The sequence below is a fragment of the Lissotriton helveticus genome, chromosome 6 (assembly GCF_964261635.1).
Source record: "Lissotriton helveticus chromosome 6, aLisHel1.1, whole genome shotgun sequence".
In the NCBI taxonomy this organism is placed as follows: Eukaryota; Metazoa; Chordata; class Amphibia; order Caudata; family Salamandridae; genus Lissotriton; species Lissotriton helveticus.
Genome location: NC_136067.1, coordinates 596,828,608 through 596,849,513, shown reverse-complemented (window position 1 = coordinate 596,849,513; position 20,906 = coordinate 596,828,608). Strand labels below are relative to the sequence as shown.

The following is a 20,906-nucleotide window of genomic DNA, read 5'->3' as shown; positions in this document are numbered from 1 at the left end:
CACGCACCCACCCCCACACACATACAGATAGACATGTAAAAACACATACATACTCTGTACATGTTATAGGAAAGATAAAGAGACGATTCAAACTTTTTCTGACTCATTCCCACCCTAGAAATGGTAGTATATTTACTCTTATGAAGAGAAGGATTAAATGCCTTTAGAGTGTGGAATGAGAAGAGGACCTTCCTCTAAAACGTTGTTGTGGTTGTTTGGGAAGGGCATTATCCATAGGGAAAAGGTTTTTTCCACTTGAACAAAAAAGTCCCAAAAATACATAAAGTGTCAGGTTTTCAGGCGTTACCTTGACAATATTTGTGATTTCGGGAATTGAGAAGTCTGCAGCTATGCTAGACTCTAACCTTACAGTTTTCTTTGAAACATTTTCTGCTGATTGCACCCAGTGTATTAGAATGCCAGTGCATTCGGGGACCTGTTTAGAACTTTGGATACTGTATAGTGCATGTCGCTTTGTCACATGCACCAATGACCAGCATGGTAGGATCTTAAATTTTTAACGGAAAAATATGATTCCATATCACATGATATGAGAATAGGATAATGCTGTTTTACAGTCTGTCCTTTAGCTAGGTTGGTCATTTCAGTGGAAGCTTGCAGAACAAGACAATTATAAATCTATGCAATTAGCATCAATGCTGCTGATCAGATGGTAATGAATAAGCAGATGCCAAGTGGATCCTGTATCCTGATTAGTTATTTGGGGTATACTGCACAGCTCTTACCTACACACATTCCACTGCTACCCTTGGTGCTCCTTTATTACGAAGCGTACTTCGCATGCATTCAATCATGTCCATAAAGCATAATAGATGAAGATGTACATTCATCCACTGCATTGTAAGGACTGTTCGTTCCATTGGAGAGAGATAAAATCATTAAACGCACGAACCACCAGTCAAGGTCACATGGAACAGTAATTTCCCATTTCTGGGCTCTTGTAGATGGAACAATCCAAAACAATTTATTTTGCCTACATTTTCTTTTAAAACGATGTATCTAATAAAATAAGCATTTCAAAATTGGATTGAAACAATCTTAGGAAGATAAATCATTTTAACAATGCTATTTCCTAAAGTTCTCACAATGTACCAAGTAAGGACATCAGCATTAGATCTAAGGGGTCCATTATGATGTCGGGCGGATCGCCACCACCCGACATCATTCCCCGTCTGCCCTTCATTCACCGCCGCCATATTACAATGGCGGGGGTTACAGCGGCAGACGGCAAGCCCGTCCTCCGCATTTCTGCTGGCAGGCAATCGGTGGGCGGAACTCGGGCCTTATATGGTGGTGGTATCTTCCAGACACCGCCATCCATGTCAGGATGCCTGGCGGAGAAGGCCTTTTATGGTGGCGATGCCGCCATGAAAAGGCATGTGGGAATTGCTTTGTGGACCCGTTGCGGGACCCCGGGGTGGGGGTTGGGGGCTGCACTTGGGGGCTACCTATGGTTCAAGTCTCGATTGATAGGCTTGTCATTCAAGATTTGAGCTCCCAAGACCGAAATCAAACTTAAAATGGCATACACTTTAAATTTGCCCACTGTTAGGTGACCCTTTTATAGAAAAGTGTAATTAGCAGGCTTAGGCAACAAACAAACTCTCCAGAAGGGTTGCTTCTGAGACCAAAACATACTTGTGAACTATGTTGTCATTTTGCAGATTATAAGTTTTACAAACAGTAACCAGTGTTGAACGAGTTCTTGTAAACTTCTGAATAAAGACTATTTTGATATTCAAGCTTACACGTCATAATTACTCTGGTCAGTACACAGCCAGAGTAGAGCGATCCTTATGCCGCATAATAGCCAGAGTCTCTGCAATAACCTCATGTAGAAGCCATATATACATGACAGTGGTTATCTGATTTTCCATGGTGAGACCTTGGCCTAATTGATTACCAAATGTTTACTCTAGTTATTTTGATAAAAGTAGAAAATCATACAGCCATTAATTCAGGATACAGACTCTATTTCTTTGTGCCTAAATGCATAAATTCGGTCCTAAAAGTGTTAAAGTTCATTTAATTACTCTCAATACTGGATGTTTCCAACAAATATTGAAAAGGTCCACTGACAATTGTGACTTAAGAGTGGCTTCTCAAGTTGAAATTATTAGAGGGGCTTTAAACGTATCTGTATACAACCTAGCAGTAAGCTTATGAAAAAAGGGCTGCCAATAGCTTCATTGGATGCACCTACTCCTGGATCACTGACACAATATCGTGTTAAAAAATATTGCTGACCAAAATATTGTGTTAACAATATTGTTTCCACAATATAGAACTCTTATAGTATAATGTTAAGTACAAGAATATCAGAAAGAAATATTTTTAACACCAGTGGCGTAAGGAAAGTTGAAGGGCCCCCCTGAAAGGTACACCGAGGGGCCCCCGCTACCGATTTAAATTTGGAGCTCTCAGGCCTGACTACAGTGCTGAGGGGGGCCCCTGCAGCTCGGGGACCCCACGTACTGCAGGGGCTGCGGGGGCATGTGTTACGCCCTGGTTGACACTAATATCGTCCAAAAACACACAACATATCGATTTTTTAATTTATATACATTTTGAAGTAGTAAATCATAAATATTATAGTATATATATTAAAATAATATAAATAAATGTCAATAATATGTAATACTGTATATAAATATGTAGTAATACACACACATGCATTTCTATATATATATGTGTATATGTATATACACATATATATATATACTGTAACACAATTATTAAAGAATATACATTTTACATTATATACATTTTATTTTTGTAATATTTTAAATGCGCTACTAGAAGAAGGCATATATATATATAGATAGATAGATAGATAGATAAATATAGACAAACACATGCATATATATATATATATTACAAATATAAACACTCACATACACACAAAATGGATACACAAATAAAAAAATATACAAAATATAAACAAATTGTGACAAAATATATTAATTAATTTAGCCAATTAAAAAAAAATTAATATCCCGAAGAAAACCATTTACTTAAAGAACTATAAACATTTAAAAAAAATAACAAATAAAAACAAATAATATAAAATTTAAAAAATGAACAAATAATACTATATATTATGTTTAACAAATGTTAGGAAAAGTATTGGAATCTGGGAGTATTGGATATACTATTCCCACTCCAAACAGTGCAAAAGTAACGAAAGTGTTGGACTTTGGAGGGGTTAGATTTACTATTTCTACTCCACTCTAAGCAACAGTAGAGATAGTACTTCACTTTAAACTCTTACATATATGAGTAATCCTATTAATATAGAAAATATATTAAACTCTTATTATAAACATTAAAAAATATATAGATATATAGCTATTTAATAACTAAAAACAATTAAATACCCGGAAACATTATAAAATCTGGAAGAGCTGGGCAGATTATCAGGGTCTGGAGTTAGAGCTGCCGCAAGGGGGCCGAGGCCATGATTTGGGGTAGCCTGTTGGCTTTTCACATACCGTACACTTTTCTCCTGAGTGGCATGCGGGGGCTCGGCGGGAGATGGTATTGTGGCCCTTGGGTATTAGTGTAGATGAATGGCAGTCGGGGTCAGGGATATACTGTTCCGGAATAAGGAGACAGTGCTTTGGGGGGTGGGGAGGGAGGGGGAATGTTGGTTGTTTTGCAGGAATTGATTTTATTTGTATTGCATTTCATATTTTCTTACAGAAATGTGTAAAATCGTCAAAGTCTAACTTTTTTACCTTATATGCGGCAGTTGTCTCTGGGACTCAGAGATCTGAATTGTATGTATCACTCTGACAAATAAAATCTGTTCTAAAAAAAACCCAATTAAATATACAATTAAAAAAGAAGGGAAATCTGCGTATACCAAATTCACGTTCCAAAACTACCTAAAAGAAGATAAACCTATTAGCAATAGATTTAATTTCAATTAATACATAAATAAGGGTGTGCCCAAAGAAGCAATGATGGCGGCCTCAATTCTGTAGACTCCGTAATAGACTGCCCCAGTATCCTGCATCAATCCTCCGCCACAGAGCCATCCACCAGGGAAGAGGATTCCGGCAACCTGTTTTTAATCTGACCTGACCGGTGTGACACTGACCTGGGGAGACGCTGCCTGGGAGCATGACCCACGCTACATGGCCAGCTTCAGTGGGACAGAGGATTATCGGCTGTGATGTGCATACATGGCGCATGCCTGAGCACAGTCAGACTACAGTCCGACTGTGCTCAGGTATGGGCAGTATATGCACCTCACGGCATGTGCACTGTGTGTCCCAGATTGGGTACCAAACCTAGTATGTTGGCTGCACTGTGTGGGGTGATGGAATGGACGGACTACCTGGCTGTCTGGCGCACAACAAATATACACGTCAGGGAACACATTTTCTATGTCCCAACACATGATACATATAGTCAGCTGACAAATTCTTAGCCACAGCGGATGTTGCAGCTGAAGTGGTGCAGACACAGATACTGGGTAGGTTCTATGCATCTCTACTTATCGAGTGGTAGGAGACAGACCTTTTGTGCCCCTGCGGCAACTATGATCCGAGGTGCTTACAAATTCATTGTTTGGTGAGGAGCTCAAGACAGTGACAGACGTATATTTTGATTCCAACTGGTCATCAACGACACATAGAGGTATAGAATGGGAAGCGCTGAAAGCAATAACACGAAGGGAGTGCTTGTCCCATATTAGTGGCACCAGCTGTCATTTGGAGGCACAACTGCTTGAGGAGGCGAAACAACTGCTAGCCCTCTATTGGGTTGCTTGTGCACCAGGAACTCAGCGAATGTTTCTGCGGATGGCCTGAAGGGCAGTGGAGGAGGCCTGGGATTGTCTGGACCAGTTGGTCCGAAGTGAATATTGCCAGTTGCTTCACCATGAGGGTGACATATCAGGGTGCCTTCCGGCATGGTTGCTCAAAAGGGAACACCCACCCCTAGTGATTCTTTCTCTCAGGCATCACCTCGCATCCGTTCATGGCACAACGGAGGTTAGCAACCCGGAGGGGAACTGTGATGTCTGGTTGTGCTGTCGCTTCCTTGCCTCACGGCTGAGCAGACTGAAAGCCTTGAGGGGGATCTCTCGATGGAGGAGTCGAAGGCGGCGGTCTGGGAGATAGACCATAGTAAGGCATTGGGCCGAGATGAGCTGCCAGTGGAGTACTATTACACATTTTCAGAGTTACTTCTCCCCACCTACTAGAAACATTCCTCGAGGCATGGGGGTGTGAGAGTTTACAGCAGACAATGCTGGAAGCACAGATAGTCATGTGCCCCAGAGCAGGCAGAGACCTGTTGGATCCTGGTTCTTATTGGTCCCTGTCCATGCTGGGAGTAGTTGCAAAAATTCTGGCAATGACTCTTGCCACTAGACTGTGTGGCATATTCTCCAATCTGGTAAATGATGACCAGTGTGGCTGCATGCAGGGCGGAGGACCCACATGAATCTATGGCGATTGTCCCATGTGTTGCACTTAGTCAATGATAGATAGAGGAGGCACGGATTGCTTTAGATATTGAAACAGCACTTGACACACTCGATTGGGAGTACCTCCAGAGAATGGTGTTTGGACTGATATTTCTGTCCTGGGTGAAACTACTCTACGCCGGTCCGGTCACGCAGGTTTGGACTGGCTCCGTGGTGTCAGAAATGTTTCCTATTGAGAGAGGTACTAGACAGGAATGCCCCCTGTTGCCACTGCTTTTCTCTTTGGTCATGGAGCGCCTCGCAAAACGCCTTTGCCGTGATATGGAGAAATGGGGAGTTGAATTGGTAGCATCACACATGTTGTCTTACTCTACGCAGATGACACGCTAGTAGTATGTTACGCGCCCGAGCAGTCCATGAGGATCCTGCTGCAAATCATGTCTGAATTCGGAGAGGTATCCAGCCTCCGCATCAATGAACAGAAAACAGTGCTGTTCCCAATGGCCGCTATGGAGAGGGCTCAGCCGGCCGGGCTCCCAGTGACCTAGCTTCAATGGGAAAGGGGCTATTTTTGGTACCTAGGGATCCGGATAGCGAGTCCTGCGGTAGCCTGATATCATCTCAATAGCAGATGATATCAGAGGCCTAGAGTATTCCATCCATTTCCGGGTCCGTCTGCCGCTGTCAATGATGGGCAGGGTTCTTTTACCTATGCTGTTCAAAATGCTATGCATGAAATTCCACCATCTACCTTCACCAGACTGTATGGTCCCCTAGTGTCTCTAGTGTGGGCAAGTAAGCATAGCGGGATTAAACTTGATCTTCTTAAGTTATATACTGACCTAGGAGGACTGGTACTACCAGAACTGAGACTGTACTAATTCACAAGCCTTTTGCAATATGCCGCTCAGTGGTGTTCCAATGACCCTAATGTGGAAAAAAAACTACTAGGCACATGGAGTGCTGCAGCGGACCTCCCTCACTGCCTTATACTGTGAACGGGTGTTCTGGACTACCACCCCTTTGTCGTCCGACAGGTGGCAGTGGCCTGGGAACATGCGGTAACGCGGGTGCTACATTAGGTCCCGTATGCTTGACTTTGACCTCTTCTCTGGTTAAAACCCTAATGCAAAATCCAATCAGTGATGGACTTGTCACAATGGTTTAAGGGTGACTGTAATACTGTTGGTGACCTATACTCTCATGGTGTGTTCCTCACTATAGAAGAAAGTCAAGATGTGTTTGGCCTCCACCAGGGCCAGTTCATACAATACGCCAAGGTATCATGTACAGTACTTGAGATCTGGCTGACCTTACCCCAAGTCTGTGGAGTCTCAGACTCTGCAGATAACACTGGACCCCAGGTCAACTTGAGGCCTGGTCTTGTACATTTATTGGGCCCTTAATTAGGATCGACACACTGACATGACAGTGGTTCAGGACAATTGTGGGAGAGCACTCACAACGCCCCTCACAGTGGGGGCCTGGAAGAGTGCATTTGATCAGGTGAAGGAAGTAGCAAGCAATGCAAGGTTCAAACTCATGAAGTTTTACCACTTGTACCAAGCCTACCTGCCCCACTGGGTTTCTTCAGGATTAACAGTGCTCGCTCAGAGGCCTGCTCTCACTGTGGATTAACCCCGGAGACCTTAGTTCATATGACCTGGGACTTTATCAAATTATGAGGGTGCTGGGAGGAGGTCTTGATGACGTTGCTGGGAGTCACGCAATGGTTGGTGGAGACATCCGTTGAACGCTGCTTGGTAGGAGCGGGCCCCGAATATGCCACAGGTTCTCACTATTGGGACTGGTGCTGGCCAAATGGACAGCAGCCATACACTGGACGCAACCCATGACTCCGACAGGCAGTAAATGGTTAGGAGACATGCAGGAATGGGGAGTGGCAGAAGAGATACTCTGTGAGCTAGGCGCACAGATTAGCATGCTGAGCGAGATCTGGAAATGTGGTAGGATATGTTGAATGTCCTGTCGGAGGTGGATTTGCTGGCGTCCACCCTTTCCCCCATTTCCGAGGTCAGGAAACGGAGTCACCCTGCGTGGTTGATTCGTGTGCTGTGATTTACAGCCCGTGTGAGAGGTTACATCTTCAGAGTACTCTGGAGTGAATATGATTGTGCATTGGGGATGCTCGGGGCCTGGCCGTTCGCCCCCACCCTATTGTCCATTTGCCTCTGCTCCCTCCACCACCCTCCCTATTGTTCCCATAACCCATTTTGAAATAGGTTATGGTAATGCACGCAGTGTCTGGGTAGGAAGGAGGGGAAAGCCTCCTGCGTTATGAACTGCCGCCTCTTTTTTTTGTTATGCTGCTGTTTATTTAATGTTTGATTTACAGGTACATGTTGTACTGTTTCACTATTGTTCATGGCATGCATTTGATTGCTTAATCATTCTGTGGCCAAGCTAGATAATGTGACAGTTATGTTGTTGCCCTGTGGTTGCATGATGCCCGTGCTATTCTCGTGTGTCTTATTTTTGTATTAAATGCTAATAGAGACATGTTAAAAAAAACTTTCACAAACACTATCAAATACATTTAAAATGGGAAAAAAATATACATTGTTAATTATTTGACATAATTAATTACCAAGTAATAACTTACATATAAATATCAATAGTTATGAAAAATATATATATTTATTTTCTTCCCAACCAACTCATCCCAAAAAAGTAAAACTCAACATTTAAAAATATATGTCTAATACACATATGAATACTAAAACCCATAGGAAAATAAATGGTACGGTAGAGCAATTACATATTAATAAACTAAGTATTTTACATAGTAACTAAATAACAAATAATATTAAAAAAAATATTAAATGACATTTAATTTTATGAAACTTCTCACCCTATACCCCTACTAACCCAGCAGCCCACACCTAAAATATAACTAAAATAAATCAGTATTAAACAATTTACATTTTTTTTATTTTATTTTTTTTAAGTTTTTATTGAAAAAATTCAAAAACAAATTAACAAAATTCACAAGGCATTAAAGTAATGAAGGATGATTATGAGTCTTCATAAGCGGAGCTCCAACTGTACAATATATATATTACAGTAAATATTCATAAGGGGGGAGGGAGGCAGCGAGGAAACAATCAATAGTACAATTACTGATAAAGATTGGAATGACAATTAGGGGGACAAGGAGACATCGGGAGATGAATCATGTGGGGGAGTACACACATTTCCACGATATGCGTTCCATTGTGACCAGATCCTGCCCCATTTCTTGGGTCTTCCCCGTGACAAATACACAGTTTTCTCTCGGAACATGCACCAATCCATGTTTTCTTTCCATTGCAATACAGTAGGCGGCCTGTGAGAGCCCCAGAGCTGTGCAATATCCCTCTTAGCAACCATATTACCAAGGGTCGCCCAAGTAATCTGTGCTGTGTTGTAATCGTTGGGTTCCCAGACATTCAACAGACAACGCCTGGCTTCAGGCAGTAGCGACACACCAGTGACCCTTTCCATCACCACATGCACTCGGGACCAAAAAGCAACCACCTTCGGACATTCCCATAAAATGTGGAGGAAGGTACCAACCATACCGCAACCACGTTTACACAATCCATCCAAAGAATAACCCATACGAACCAGACTCGGACCAGTAACATACACGCGATGGAGGATCTTAAGTTGGACAAATCTAAGGCGAGCAGGTATGGCAACTTCTTTGGGCGAGGACAGAGCAGACTGCCAGTCCTCGTCGTCTAGCTCCAATCCGTCAGCAGTCCACAAAACCTTGAGGCGCACAAGCAGATCAGCCCTAATATTGATCAGCTTCTTGTAGATCAATGAAATTGTGCTGTCGGGCACATGGCCATCTAGGATACGGTCCTTAAGAGGGGAGGACTCAGGAATATCAGTACCAACAGCAAAAGTGGACACTAGGGCATGACGGATCTGAGCATATTTAAAGAATTCTGTGTCACCGAGCTCGTATTCCATTTTCAGCTCCTCAAAGGGCTTAACGGTACCTTTAGACCAGAGGTCACCCACCTTGCTAATACCAATCATATCCCATTTATCAAAACCTTTCGTACTCCACAAATTACCCAAACTTTCAGAATCATACAAAGGGGTTGTGCGGGTAAGTCTATCACTCCATCCCAATGCCGCATTTGCATCTTGCCACACTCGTACCGCAATTTTAGTGGGACCGGTCAGTGTTCTATAGAGCCCCTTGGAGTACAGCGCCCTGTTGAAATTACCTCCTGACAGAAGATTTTTATCCATAGCGAAAGCCGGGGCAGGACCAGGAGCGTAAATCGCGTGATTGACCGCACTCAACTGGGAAGCCCAATAGTAGCGCCTGATGTTTGGTAGGGCAATGCCCCCATCATACCACGGGAGCGTGAGTTTGGAAAAAGCAATGCGCGCTCACCCATCCCAGACCAGTCGGCTCTGCAGGCTCTCCACTTCACGAAAATAACTAGAAGGAACTGGGTCAAATGAGTTCTGAAGTGCGTACAAAAATCTGGGCAACGACATCATCTTGAAAAGAACCGCACGACCAAGCGGTGACAATGGCAACTTACGCCAGCACGCAACATCGAGCCTCAACCGTTGGAGAGGGGGCAACAGATTACGCTCATAACGCACACGGAACAATTTACATAATTAATGATCAATCAAAAGTATAAAAAATATGTCATTGTTAATTAATACTTAATTAACTTCCCACACTATATGCCTACAAACCAAACATCCTGCACCTAAAATATAACTGAAATAAATCAGTTTAAACAATTTAAATAATTATCAATTACATAAATAATTAATTAACAATTAATAATTTATGTTTACTTAACTTCCTACCCTATCCCCCCTATAAACCCAACAACCGGATATCACACTATAAATTATTATTAACAATTAAATAAAAAATTCTAAATGACTTAAAATCTATAATTTAAAATTGTTTAACAATTATACAAATAATAGTATCACATAAAATTAATATACAAACAAAAAAACTAATATAATTAAAAAATAATATTTTACAAATATAATTATGAAAACAATATTAAAAACAAGAATAGTTTTAAAACGATAATACTTAGTCCCAAAAGATAATATTCTTTACAAAGATATTTTTGCATCATGATATTTTTTAATCACAACTTGTTTTCTCTGATATTTCTGTCTCCTGATATTTTGAACTCAATATTTTGTATAAATACTACTACTACTTTGGGTCATTACAAGACGATTTTGTGACAATGGTGTCATAATCATTAGAAAAGTCAAGTATTGAATCATTGTTCAGTGGAGGAGGCAAGATGGCCGCTCGAGGGTTGTGCTAGGCAGTCGCACTTTTTCCCTCTCCTGCCAAGCCTGAGTTGTTGGCATGATGTGCTTCCCTAATGGCGATTGAGCTAATTCTACGAAGTGACATTATTGGATACTCGCTGACTTGGAATCAGAGGTTGTGCGAGGTAAAACGGACCTGGGGCAGCGTGAACTGCTTTTTGGACAGGCTCAGGAGAGAGCTGGGGCACATAGCAGTCCTTTATTTCTACAAAATGCCCCCCCGTCCGCAGCGTCAGGATAAGAAGAAAGAGGTAGCTGAGCCAGAAGCGAAAATAGCTACAGTTAAAACGCCTGCACCGGTGACTGAGATCGGCACAAACACAAATGTAAAACATCCAGGTGCGATCCGGAAAGTGCTAGCCCTTAATACAAAGAAAAAGTCGGAGTCTAGAGGGATGTTGACTGTTCCAGTGAAATCTATGCCTGAGAACTGCTCGGCCAGAGGCTTGAATGTGGCAGCTAAAGTTCAAGACTCAATCTCACAGAAAGATGAGGGAAAGGAAGTAATGCTCCGGCAACCCACCTTAACGGAGGTATTTCACATCAAAGGCACGGCTCCGCTGGATGTTGTGCAGAGAATGATGGATTCCGGCAAAAACGTCCTCGAGGACGCCGCAGGAGAGCCGCACGCAGGGAAGGGTATGGTCGCTAGGCAACAGCAGGCCGATCACGGCCAGTCGGAGGAGGAGCTGCGGCGCTCACAACGGTGGAATCTAATGCGGCAGCGAAGGCAGCGGAGGGAGCGGAGTCACCGGTGGAGGCAGCAGAGGAAGTGGAGGCAATGGGACTAAGAATCGGTGCTGATACCCTGCTGGTAGGTGAGTGCAGCAAGCGGGGACACAGTAATTTACCCGAGAATGCAAAAACCCCAATCCAATTGACAGATGGCAGTTTAGATGCTGTTAGAGGGAACGCTGATATGGCTACAGGGGGTGAGGATATGCTGGGAGTCTTGCTGCTTATAGAGGCTCAGATGGCGGCAGAAAGGGAGCAAACCCAGAAGGCTTCTACACAGGGTAGCAAAGAAAGCTTTGAAAACTTGGTAGCCACTGGAAGAAAGCAAAGAAGCATAGCTAAAAATGCTACCCTGACTGCTATGGAGGGAAAGGACGGGAAAGATGGTGGCTCAGTGGAAGGAGATCGCTTTTTCTCCTTTAACGAAGACTCAGAATCAGTAATCTCCTCAAAAGATAGTACGGAGGAAGAAGGAGATGGGGATGACGAGGTTGATGAAAAGGAGGAGGACACAGGTACAGACTCAGGGTCGAGTACTTATGAGAAAGAATCTACACAGCTAAAAAAAACTGCAAGGGTAAGGAGACGCACGGGCGGATCGCCGTCACAGGGTAGCAAACGACTATTATGGGACTACTCAGCCACTTCGCAGGTCTACCGAGAGAGCGGCCTGGATGAGGGCTCTGACTCAGGGTCTGCACCGCGGCGAGACTCTTTTGAGATACTTTTTAGTACCTTGAAGCAAATGCAGGCAGAAGCCAGAGCAGAAAGCCGTAGAGCAAGGCAGGCCTCAAAGAAAATTCAGGGTACACTTAGGAAAGTCACCAAGCTCCAGAAGGAAGTGGACATTCGGGTAACAGAGGTAGAGGAACGCCCAGGCAAGCTGGAGGACGATGTCGGAACCTGGCAGACATTCAAGACAGAGCATGAAAAAATCGCGGAGGACATGAGCTGGAAGATGGAGGACTTTGAAAACCGCCAGCGGCGGAACACTGTCAGAATTTTGGGTGTGGCAGAAGGGGCAGAGGGGGAGGACATAAGGAAATTTGTTGTAGATTTGCTAAAAGGGGCCTTTCCAAAATCTCAATGGGATTGGGATAGAGAGGTGCAGAGGGCACATCAGTTTCCCTTCACTGTGAAAAAAGGTCGAGGTCAGAACGCGCTCCCCCGGGCAATTTTGGTCAACATTGGTAACTTTCTTTTAAGGGAAGAGATCATAGGCAAGGCAAAGCCGGATAACAGGCGGGCGTTTGGGGGTACATCATTCTTTGCCAGGCCCGACTTCTGCCATGTCACCGTAGAGCGCAGATGGAAACTAAGGCAGATGATTGCACCCTTTCAAGCTGGGGGTTGTGAAGCCTACCTCTTATTCCCGGCTAGACTTAAGGTGATAGTGAAAGGAAGGGTGTGGATGTCCACATCAGAAATAAAAGCCCAGCAATTTTTGGATGAGTTAAAGAGCAAGAAGGGGGGTTAAGGGCTGGGCAATGTTGATGTGTGGCTGACCTTTTATAACAAAAACACTAGGCAGTAGGGGAACACTCTGAGTATTAGTATATAATATGTGGGGAGCTAAGGGAGGCACATAGATTGGAATAATGGGGGGCAGGAGAGAGAAGCGATGGGCACAATTTAAAAGCGACCACACATAGGTCGCAAGACCTATTTGCCTGTAAGGGGGAAGGAGGGGGTGGTGGGAGGGGGTGCGGAGCAGGGAGGGGGGGGCGGGGGAGGGGGAGACTCAGGGGGGGAAAAAGAAAAAGGAATCTACACTTAGGATTTGGTTGTGGAGACAGCACACGTGGGTTGGAAAAGCAAGATACGCAATGCATTATGTTAAGAAGAAGAGAAGGGGAGGCGGAGGTGAAACTTTTAGAAATTAACAGGTACAATCATGAAGAAAGGAATGAAATGGGATGGCATGTAGGATAGCCTCGATAAATATTTGTGGGCTGAACGAGATTAATAAAAGACTTAAAGTGGCTGCGCTGCTTAAATCACTACATCTCGATTTAGTTTGTCTGCAGGAAACGCACATTGAAGGCACTAAGGCATATCTGTTGGAACAGCTTGGTTTTAATGTACTAGCAAAGACTAATGAACGCACTAAGACAAGAGGGACGTGGTGATTAGGAGGAAAAAAGAGGATCAATGGGGAAGGTGGGTTATAGTAGAACTAGGGATTAAGGAAGAGATTATTACCATTGTTTCAGTCTATGGTTCCACAGAGGATGACCCGGATGTGTTTCAATTTTTAGACGCAGAATTGGCGCAATGGCCAGAACCAATTATTTGTGCGGTGATTTTAACCTGCATGACAGCGGCAGTAGTTTTTTAGACCCTGGTAGAAAATACTTGGGAAGGAAGAAGAGGACATATAGAGCTCTTGCAGACATGGCAATTCACAACTCTCTAGAAGACCCTTGGGTTAAGTGCCATCCAAATTTACACGGGAGTACTTTCTTTTCAGCCCCCCATCAGGTATTGGTCAGGCTTGATTATTTTCTAATTTCAAGGGGGTTGATGTATAGGGCAAGAATAGAAAGAGAACCACGAATTATGTCGGATCATAGCCCATTAATTTTGTCACTAAGAGTTGGGCAAGGACGAAGAGAGATCAGACAATGGACATTTTAAAGAGCATTGTTACAGGATCAGGAATATCGAGAAACTATGATGAACTGGATCAAAGATTTTTGGGAGATAAATAGAGGTACAGAAGCGTCAGGGGTAGTATGGGATGCTTTTAAAGCTGGAGTAAGAGGAGATACCTTGAGCTTTGTAATTAAGGGTCAAAGGAAAGAGAAGGTAAAAGCTGAAGAGTCTAAGAGGTTCCTTAAGAAAATAGAGGAAGAACTTGCAATAGCTATACAACTACGATCTTCGCTCGACCAGTTACTATTGAAAATTATTACTCTTAAAGCAGAAGCTATGGATGGGATGGCTAAAAAAACAGTAGAGAGGTATCTAGTAAACAAGGAAAAAGCGTACGAACTTAGTGAGAGAGTTGGCCATATATTGGCTATACGTACTAGGCAAAGGGAAGGGACGGCTGATATCAAGGAGATCAAAAACTCCCAGGGTATTATGGCAACGGAAGCCGAACAGGTGAGAGAGGTATTTAAACAATTTTACACAGAGTTGTATACAGCGGATGGCCCCGGGAGGGAGGAGGACATGAGTAGGTATTTAGGAGAGATAGTGCCCCCAGAAATCTCGGAGGAGGATAGGGGGGATTGGAAGAGGTTTTCCAGTTAGAAGAATTGGTCTTGGCTCTGAGGGATTTACCATCCGGGAAGGCAGCTGGTCCGGATCAAATTCCTGTTGAATTTTATAAAGTTTTTCAATCAGTACTTTTAAAAGAAATGTTCAATGTTATGCTATTGGCGCAAAAGGCAGAGTTCGTCCCAGAGTCATGGGGTGGGGTGGATATCATTGTAATACCCAAGAAAGGAAAACCTCCAACTGTCCCGGGTTCCTATCGTCCCATCACTTTGATGAATGCGGATGTCAAGGTATTTTCAAAAATACTGGCTAAAAGGCTATCAAGAGTGGTGAAATCACTGGTAAGCCCGTCTCAACATGGGTTCATTCCGGGTAAAGGAACGACTCAACATACTAGACAGGTAATTACGGCATTTGATGCAGCAAGTATTCTGGGCGACCCTATGGCAGCTTTGTTTCTAGATGCCGAAAAAGCATTTGATAGGGTCTCCTGGGGGTACCTATGGGCAGTTTTTGAGGTGGAGCGGCATAGGGGTGGGATTTATTAAGGCCCTGCAGACACTGTATATAAACCCGGTAGCTAAGATAAGGGTTAATAGAGGGCAGTCAACCACAGTTAATATCAATAGAGGAACGAGGCAGGGGTGTCTCTCTTCTCCCCTGCTTTTTGCGCTGTACCTCGATCCATACTTACGCAGGTTGGAATGTAATGATCAGATTCCACCACTAGTATTGAATGGATGCCGGATTAAAACGTTGGCATATGCGGACGATGTGGCCATCTTGACTCCGAATCCTGTAGATGCTATTAGGGCAATCGAAGGTGAGGCTAATCGGTTTGGGCAATTCTCGGGGTACAGCCTGAATAATACTAAAACCCAGATAGTTAAAAACAGCTTTGTAGTATGTAATGATGATAGAGTTGTGGGGGCGGCTACCTATCTAGGTGTGCAGATTACATCAGAAGTAGATAAGATAGTAAAAGACAATATGTCACCCTTAATAGCCCAAGTAAAAACGGATTTAGAGAGGATGAACAACCTACACCTGTCGCTGGTAGGGTGTACCAACATCATCAAGATGATGGTTCTTCCTAAATTTTTGTATCTCTTTAGGGCCATTCCTCTCCTGTTTGAAGCCAGCTGGTTTAATGGTCTAGACGCCATATGCAATAGGTTTATCTGGGCACACGGTAAGACCCGGAGGGCCTATAGGTTTATGACACTTCCTAGGGACAAGGGGGGTTGGGGTGCACCAGATTTCCGTTTATATTATATGGCATCTGTTTTGCAATATATGCAGGGATTAATTGGAGGGAATAATGACGATGAAAGGGTGAATAACTTTTCCACTGGGGTTTATGCTGTTGTGCTTGGGGCAAATGTTGATAATTGTTTTTTAAATTGTATTGATTTTGGTTATTTTAAGAGAACTCGGTTCAAGACAGTTTTGGCTGCAGTAAGTGTGTGGAATGCCTTTCTAAAGAAAGCCAAGATGGGGAGGTACAATAGATATGTGTCTCTGATTAACAATAGATCATTCCCCACTGAAATATTCGCTGATCATACAATGGCAGAGTGGGCAGCAAGGGGGATCACGCAAATAGGTGACCTGTTTTGCCATGACGGATTTGCACAGTTTTCAGACCTACGAGATGCATATGGGCTGGACAATAGAGGGTTTTTTAAGTATCTACAGATCAGGAGCTTTTTCAAAAACAAGGTGGGAGGTCTCGCAGGCTTTGATAAAAATGAAATAATGGAGAAAATTAAGCTGATGGGGGATCGCACAATTAGGACATTTTATGCAATTTTGATAAAGGGAAGGGTGGATGATCTGGAGGAATTTAGCACGAAATGGGCGGAGAAATTGGGAGATGAAAACACCCTATTTCTCGAGTCTCTGAATTTAGGACGTACAATTTTGTGTGCAGCCCCTCTGCAGTCACAGCACTACAAAACATTATATTTTCTTTATTATACTCCGGCGAGGATAGCAAAATGGGGTGGTAATACAGGAACTATCTGTCCCCGATGTAATTCATTGGAGGCGGATAGCATACATATCTTTGCCACTTGCCCTCAACTAAACTCATTGATTAAAGGGATAGAGGGGTTTCTAACAAGATCTTTGGATATACAAATTACTCTTACACCATCTTGGATTCTGCTAGGGGTGGGTAAGGGGGAGCAGGAACAGCATGCTGAATTCCTATTTGTTGCTATGGCTGTTTATAGACTGGTAATAGCTAGGGCTTGGCTTGATAAAAATCCCCCAGCATTTCAAATTTGGCTGGCAAATCTGTTATATTCATATAATATTGAGAAAAATATCTATGCACGGAAGGGGAGGAGAGGAAGGTGCTTAGGTATAAGGATTTGGGAACCCTTAAGTAAATGGAAGGAGATGCAAAGTAGTGACCAATAGGAAAATTTCCCCCTTTTGGTGTTTCCCTTTTTTTTTCCCTCTTTTTTCTCTTTGCTTTGTTTTCTTGATTGATTGAAATGTTAGAATTTTTTGTTTATTTTTATTTAAATAGGTAAAGGAATGACAACATGATGAATGACGTATTGCATATGTATCTGAGATCTGATTTGTGAAATATGGATTCATGAAATTGGCACTTGTTAAAGATTAACGTGTACAGGATAAAGTGTGCTTAACTTGAATAATAAAAATATATTAAAAGAAAAAAAGAAAAGTCAAGTATTACCTCTAAACTAACTACTCTTTTTTGCTTTAACTAGCAGACATTAATCCAATCATTGTCAACTCAGTACCCCTACCAGGCTGAAAACTGGACTGGTCATTCCCCAAGCTTTTCTGGAACAAGATGGGACTCATTTAATTTTAGTGAAAAAATACTGCTTTCGTTATGGGTGTCATACATTTTGGGTCTGTGGAATTTAAGATATTTGTGCTACTGGGTATTGAGCCCAAGAATATCGACATACAAGAATATTGTGGGCAGAATATCAAAGGACAAAATATTGAAAGGTATGTACAGATAGGGAAGTATATTTACAATTCCTAACCCCACATCAACGTACCATGAGAAAAAATGTATATATATATATGTATATATCCACTGAAAAAACCATAGGTTTCAGCCACGTTATAGTTAGGAATTAGCATTTTAAAAACCTTAGAAATTCACTGAAAAAACGATAGGTTTCAGCCACGTTATAGTTAGGAATTAGCATTTAAAAAAACCTTAGAAATTCACTGAAAAAAACCATAGGTTTCACACATGTTATAGTTAGCTGGACATTTCACTCATACAAAACCATTGAAATTCCCCCGTTATAGTTAGTTCAGCTAACTATAACTCGCGCGCCCGCAATGCACTGCTGATGACGTCACATATTACATCACTCATGACACGGTCAGTAACATCACTCATGACATCACTGATGACATCTCGAATGACATCACTGATGACATCGTGGCAGACCTCCTCTCAGCGTAATATAACCTTTGATACACAAACCTATTGATTCAAAAATAGAAACTAAAAATGTCAAAACAATGGAGTATCCAGCTAACTATAACGTGTGAAACCTATGGTTTTTCAGTGAATTTCTAAGGTTTTTTAAATGCTAATTCCTAACTATAACGTGGCTGAAACCTATGTTTTTTTTCAATGAATTTCAAAGTTTTTTTTAAATGCTAATTCCTAACTATAACGTGGCTGAAACCTAAGGTTTTTTCAGTGAATTTCAAAGGTTTTGTAAATGATAATTTTTAAATGTATTAATTGTTATTTTTTTATACTAATTTACTACATTGTTTTAAAATATTTATTTTTAGATATTTAATTTTTTTAATTACATTACATATTTTTAAAATAATTTGAAAAAAATGTTTTTAAAAATATTGAAATCATAATATATATTTTTTTTATTTTATATTTTTTTAACGCATATATATTTTATATAGCAGGCAATGATATTCTACGGAAGGAAATTCAAGTTACTGGTAAGTACAGTTAAATCTACTTTTCAGGAATAGTAGTGAGCTGAAAGATGCAGCACTGAGGACTCTCCAGATAACAGGTGAGTAAATCGGAATTCGTAGTTCGGCAGATTTTTGAGGAATTTATTTAAGCTACAAAACTCCACACTTAGAAAAATTTCCAAGTGAAACCAGTCAATGTTTGCCTATGGATGGAAATTCAAGTTACTGTAAGTATGGTTAGAATTACTTTTCAGGATCAGTAGTGGGCTAAAAGATGCAGCACTGAGGTCTCTCCTGATAATAGGTGAGTAAATCGGAATTCGTAGTTTGAATGATTTTAGAGGAATTTTTTAAAGTTCCAAAACACCACAATTAGAAAAATTTCCAAGTGAAACCAGTCAATGTTAGCCTATGGAAGGAAATTCAAGTTACTGTAAGTATGGTTAGAATTACTTTTCAGGATCAGTAGTGGGCTGAAAGATGCAGCACTGAGGTCTCTCCTGATAACAGGTGAGTACATCTGAATTCATAGTTTAGCTGATTTTAAAGGAATTTTTTAAAGTTCCAAAACTCCACACTTAGAAAAATTTCCAAGTGAAACCAGTCAATGTTAGCCTATGGAAGGAAATTCAAGTTACTGTGAGTATGGTTATAATTACTTTTCAGGATCAGTAGTGCGCTCAAAGATGCAGCACTGACGTCTCTTGTGATAACAGGTGAGTAAATCGGAATTCGCAGTTCGGCTGATTTTAGAAGAATATTTTGCTCAATAGTGAAGGAAGGGGGCAGGGCCTGAGGTAACATGTGTGCAAACACGACCTGTGGCGCGTTTTAGGTTGGGGAATTAATTCCTCTTCAATCCTGAGGTCCCCTGTGAGCCAACTAGCCCACCAGGTACCTCCAGTATGCGCAGTGAGCTGTGTTGCTGAGAGTTGTTCAGAGGTCACGCCCCCTTTTTACAACACTCTGCAACACAGCTCCGTGGCGCTTACTGGAGATACCTGTTGGACTAGTTGCCCCCTAGAGGACCTCTGGATTGAAGAGGAATGAATTCCCCAACTTAAAACGCCCCACAGGGCATGTTTGCACTCACATCACCTCAAGCCCCGCCCCCTACCTTCACCACTGTGCAAACGCGGCCCATAGCATGTTCTAAGTTGGGGAATTAGGTCCGCTTGCATACTGGGGGTCCCTGGGGGGAAACTAGCCCACCAGGACCCTCCAGTATGCGCCAGGGGCCTGCGTTGCAGAGAGGTGTCAAAAGGGGCGTGGCCTCATTACACCTCTCTCCAACACAGCCCCCTGGTGCGTTTGCAGAGGGGAACTAATTCCCCTTGCATACTGGAGGTCCCTGGGGGCCAACTAGCCTACCAGGAACCTCCAGTATGCGCCAGGGGGCTGTGTTGCAGAGAGGTGTAATGAGGCCGTGCCCCTTTTTACACCTCTCTGCAACGCAGCCCCCTGGTGCGTTTGCAGAGGGGAACAAATTCCCCTTGCATACTGGAGGTCCCTGGGGGCCAACTAGCCTAGCAGGAACCTCCAGTATGCGCCAGGGGGCTGTGTTGCAGAGAGGTGTAATGAGGCCGTGCCCCTTTTTACACCTCTCTGCAACGCAGCCCCCTGGTGTGTTTGCAGAGGGGAACTAATTCCCCTTGAATACTGGGGGCCCCTGGGGGCCAACTAGCCCACCAGGAACCTCCAGTATGCGCCAGGGGGCTGCATTGCAGAGAGGTGTAATGAGGTAGTGCCCCTTTTCACACCTCTCTGCAACGCAGCCCCCTGGCACGTTTGCCGAGGGGGAACTAATTCCCCTTGAATACTGGGGGTCCCTGGGGGCCAGCTAGCCCACCAGGAACCTCCAGTATGCGCCAGGGGGCTGTGTTGCAGAAAGGTGTAAAAAGGGGCGTGGCCTCATTACACCTCTCCTCAAGGCAGCCCCCTGGCCCATACTGGAGGCTCCTGGTGGGCTAGTTGATTCGTCGATTGGCGCCAAAGTTATTCCAAATCAAATAGAATGTTGCGGATTTCCTATGGAAACTAGGTCCTAACTATAACTACCTACTGGCGACCGCCAGTAGGTAATACACACACATATATATATATATATATATATATATATATATATATATATATATATATATATATATATATATATATTCACTGAAAAAACCATAGGTTATAGACC

General features: G+C 42.8%; 1 protein-coding gene across 1 annotated transcript in view; it reads right to left on the bottom strand.

Annotated features, from left to right (window-relative positions):
* The window catches only part of KCNQ5 (potassium voltage-gated channel subfamily Q member 5), a 1,025,261-nt gene that overhangs the window by 491,231 nt on the left and 513,124 nt on the right, over positions 1-20,906 (bottom strand). The window lies entirely within an intron of this gene.